The 4,994-nt window shown below is 40.5% G+C and overlaps 1 pseudogene; it reads left to right on the top strand.

Annotated features, from left to right (window-relative positions):
* The first annotated feature begins 3,226 nt into the window (after positions 1-3,226).
* Positions 3,227-4,118, top strand: LOC103540715 (ferritin light chain pseudogene; annotated as a pseudogene).
* Positions 4,119-4,994: the final 876 nt, after the last annotated feature.

Genomic DNA, 4,994 nt, shown 5'->3' with positions numbered 1-4,994 from the left:
CTTGAATCACATAAATTATTATTCTCTAATTTGTTTTGTATAATTTCTGCTTTTCCTCGTTCCATTACTCATTTCTAAACTGGAGCTAAATTTGGACCAGGATGAAGTCTATGAATGGCAAGGATGAAGTGACATGGGAAATGAATGGAACAGATGCAACCGTGGGTTTTTTGATGACTATTGATTGCTTGATACTGCTTTCAGTTTCCATTGATTTGTTGGTATTGATTGGATTTACTACTACTATGCTTTGTTTCTGAGAGCCAGTATTTTACTTTCCCTGCAGCAGCATGTCCCTTGCACTTGGGTCATTTCCCTGAGACCTCAATGTATCCAGGAAATAGCCAAGAGCTAAGAAATAAGCCAAAATACCTCTGAGCCACGAAAATAGATATGGCCATGTCTCCACTGTCCACACACTTACATAAAACTGAAAGCCCTTTAGAGCTCTCTGCACATAATTCTAGTAAACTCAATTGTGTGATTTTCTAACAATGCATGTTAGAAGCAGCAAACATGTTGGGAGGTTAGTAAAGGGAGGCTGCCAAAAGCTGGGACACTGGCAACCATGAAAATGACATCTGATAGGCTGCAAGAGAGAAAAAGACTAAACAACAAAAAAAGAAAACCTGTAAAGACAAGAGTCAAGGAATCAAAACTCAGAGGAGATGTGAACATGCCGTGTAGAGGCAAATAGCCCTATACTCGAACTGCACGTGGGAACTTCATTGTCCTCAAGTATGAGAGAGAAACTGACATTCCTTATGGTAAGCCTGAGATCTAAAGAAAAGAATAAGTTCAAGAAACTGCTGGAGAAGGCCAGAAAGTATGCAAGACATTTTAGAAATATTTTTACCCAAAATGGTTTTGCTGTTGTTCTTTTTGTGTTTAAAGGAATAAGGATCAGAAAAAGATGATCTTTTAATTTTTAGTCTTTTAATCGGTTAAAAAAATTTAACAGAAAAAATCAGATTCATAAGTCATTTAAACATGCCACTTAACACGCTGGACACATTAGGCATTACTGTATTTCAAACAAAGCATGAAAATCTCTTTAGAAGTGTTGTGTCCTTCAAATATTACTATAACAGCAATAACATGATTTAGGAAGGAGAGAGAGATACACAGAGACAGTGAGATACAGAAGGAGACTACTAACTCTCTGACATGTCGGGTTATTACAATTTCATCTTTCTTGCCAGTTTTTTTCCCAGCCACATATGCTCTCGATTTTGACATAGTTATTAACATGACACATAATTCATTTGCTTTTGCTATACTTATCAGACTTACTTTCCATGCACCTATACCATATTCATAATTTTCATTTTGATGACTGCATAATATTCCATGTTGCTAAATTGCTTCCGATTTCACTAATTATCCATAAACAATACTATAATAAACATCTATACATATATAGCTATTATGCCCTTTTATAGTTTTGAATTACTATCAAAGGATAAATTCCCCAAAATAGAATTAGAAATATATCTAAAGTAAAGGAAGAAACAAATCTGAAGAGTGACCTGCTTTATGAGGTTGTGGTAAAAATAAGGTCATAACACTAATCAAAGCCCTCTTCCCCAGATTAGCAGAAATCTAACCTCTCACTTGAAGCCTACTTCCTTCCACCGCTCTGAATTGCCCAGGAACCTGAAGATTTATTCAGTCAAATTCTTCACAGAGGGAACTGTCCACCTTCTCACCAGCATCTGGTGGATACTTCATGACCACTGCCACTGCTTCATTTACTCCTGTACTATGGCACAGATGACCCCATGCATCTGAGGAGCAGAGGTCCACGGCTGTTACATCACGATCACACATCGTCCATTTGTGAAGAGGCCCCAGTGGGCAATACTATTCCTCTATTAACAGATGAAGATAGAGAGGCTCTGAGAAGTACTGACTTGTCCAAGGTCACACAACCAGTAAGGGACAAAGCCAGATCTCCCATGCCCTAAAACAGGCCTTTGTCCATTTCACCATATGAGTTCATTGTTTACAATATCCATGCCAAGCAAAATCTGAAAATATTGGGGGAGGCCACTATTAACCTGATTTTTTCTTAATCTATCAGGGGGATATTGCACAGTATACATAGGTGTGCTTTACTTCTGTGTCATAACTTATAAAATATCCTGTGAGAACAGAAAAAATACCATAGGTGAAATTATACTCCGAAAAACTCTTACATCTTGGGCTCAAATGATTTTAGCGAGTTGAAACTAAAAGTATTATTTAGAGATTAACCTAATCCTGAGCTTGTTGAAGATACAACTTAAAAAACAATGTGAAAGAACAGAGTCGGCGATGCAGTCTACAAACAATACGTTACTGAACTTTAGATGTATAGTTACACTCATTTGCGTGTGATGACATATGTCACGATAGTGTATGGCCGTGAGATTAATGTTTACTTTTAAAAGTATTTCTCCATCAATAATTATGTACAGCTGTGCCCTCTGCTGGATGGAGATGGATACTATTTTGAGGAGCTATACATAGACATATTATAGTGCTTTATACTCATATCTAAGCAAAAATTTTCAGTACTTGAATTCTGAGTGATATTTCATAAATTAGTTGGCTCCGTCCCACACCAATGCCCTAATCCTCTTTATAAATTATTAATACGGAATCTCATCTGCCAAAGATTCAAAACACTGTTAAAGATTAGCCCAGTACTGTTTAGTATTATCAGTTGATACTGACTCCTGTTACTTCTCAAAAAAGTACTCTTAATTAAATAAAATAATGTATATATGGGTTAATCGTTTGGGAGTTTCCCACAGCTCAAGAAAATGCATAATGAAGCCTTTCATTATAGTATTTAAGTTCGCAAATATCCAAATAGCCACAATTATTGTCCCATTTCATTATTTTATTTAATCAGTATTTATTCCCATGTAGTATGCTAGGTTTTGGTGACACAGCACCAAATAAGGCATGGCCTCAATTCTCAGGAGTTTTATCATTGAGTAGAAAAATTCTGAGAAGTAAATTAGCAATTGTAGAGTAACACGTGTCACGAACACTGGGATGGCCCAGTCCAGTGACTGCTCCAGGCGGGAGAATAAAGGCCTGGCCACCTTGGCCCAACTTCCGACAGCTCAGAAGAGCCATTCTAGCTCCTGAAATGCCCGCGGGGTCCACAAAGACTGTTGTTAGGCAACTTCCGGCACTGTCTTCTTGGCTTTCCCCTGCTTCCGGGACCCGCTGAGGCGCCATATTTGGTGGTGAACTCCTTGTTGCTGATCGCCCATGGGCACCAGGATCCACCAGACTTATTCTGCCAAGGTGGAGGCTGCTGTCAACCGCCTAGTTAACCTGCATGTGCAGGCCTCCGACACCGACCTCTGTCTGGGCTTTTATTGCGAAGGCAGCAATGTGACTGTGGAGGGCCTGGGCCACTTCTTCCACGAGGTGGCTGAGGAGAAGCGTGAGGGCGCCCAGCGTCTCTTGAAGTCCCAAAACCAGTGGAGCAGCTTCGCCCTCATCCAGGACAGGCAGAAGCCGTCCCCAGATGAGTGGAGTGGCAGCGTGGTTGCCATGGAGGCTGCCATCGTCCTGGAGAAGAACCTGAACCAGGCCGTTTTGGATCTGCATGCTCTGGGTTCTGTCAACACAGACCCCCGTCTCTGTGACTTTCTGAAGAGCCACTTCCTAGAGGAGAAGATGAAAGTCATCAAGAAGATGGGCGACCACCTGACCAACCTCCGCAGGCTGACAGGCCCCAAGGCCAGGCTGGGCGAATCTCTCTTCCGAAGGCTCACCCACAAGCACAACTAGGAGCTTCGAGAGCCCAGCAGCCTTTGAGCGACTCCTCTGCATTCCCCTGCCATCGGGATTTCTGCCTGAGCCTCTTTCTCCAGCCAGGAGGCAACTTTTTAACCACCCTGAAACCCTCGCCCAAGCCGTGGGACCAAATAGAAACAAAGAAAGGTTCTTTTTGTAGAAGGGAAAAAAGGTTCTTTTGCAGAGGCTGTGAGGGGAAAAAAAGTATGCGGAATAGCATGAAGGATTTGTAGTCTAATTCTCTAGATTTTCTAAAGAAATTGTTCCTAACTTTTGCGAATCACCTGTGTACATTGAGATAAACCATGTTTTCTCTGTCAAGAAAAACACATTTATTCATAAAATGTTGCATTCAATTTTAGGGGTTTCATAAGTTATCTGAAGCCATTCTGGGTACTGGATTAAACTCTATTGTTCTAAAAGTTATCTTTGGTTTTGCCCAGCAGAGCAGAGAGCTGAGTATCTTGACTATATGATATTGTGCCTCTCCCATCCCCAAACTCATGATAAAATTGCTTTTCCTGATTTTCAAGTTGATGTGATGCCATCTGCCTATATTAAATACAATAAGAAAGAGCCCTGTGAAATTCACCTTTGTGTCTCCCATTAGGTTGCAACTGAGAACACTGATTATTACATCATACACTGACTTCTTTATGAATCGTCTCGAGAAATTTCTTTCTGGTCTTAATATTAGGAATAACAGTGTTTTGCTTGGGTAATTGGTTTGCTTTTGTTTTGTGGACACGGTAAGTGATGTAACTACGTTTCCTTTTCTGACTGCCTGCTAGAAAGCTTTGAGCCAAGTATGTGGTCCACCCAGAGAAAATGAGTAGACTTGTATAAGCATTTTTGTATAAGCTTCATTCCTGGTTCTTTTGTTACTAATTTCTTGGTGCGTTTTATGGATTACTTTAAGCCACCTTATACCCTTTCTGGAACAAGATTGTGTATAAATAGACAGATAAATAAAGTAAACTTTAAAAAATGCAGATTAAAAAAAGACTTGTTAGGCCACATCCAAATTCATCCAAATTCTCTCTACCCCAGTGGTTCTCAATTGGGGGTGATTTTGCCCCTCCACCAGCCACCACAAGGGATAAGTCTGGAGATATTTTTGGTCATTATTGGGGAGGGGTGCTATTCGTGTGTGTCTGCTACTGGCATCTGGAGGGTAGAGGCCAGGGCTGCTG

Source organism: Equus przewalskii, chromosome X (genome assembly GCF_037783145.1).
Source record: "Equus przewalskii isolate Varuska chromosome X, EquPr2, whole genome shotgun sequence".
Lineage (NCBI taxonomy): Eukaryota > Metazoa > Chordata > Mammalia > Perissodactyla > Equidae > Equus > Equus przewalskii.
This window is presented reverse-complemented; position numbering and strand designations above follow the sequence as displayed.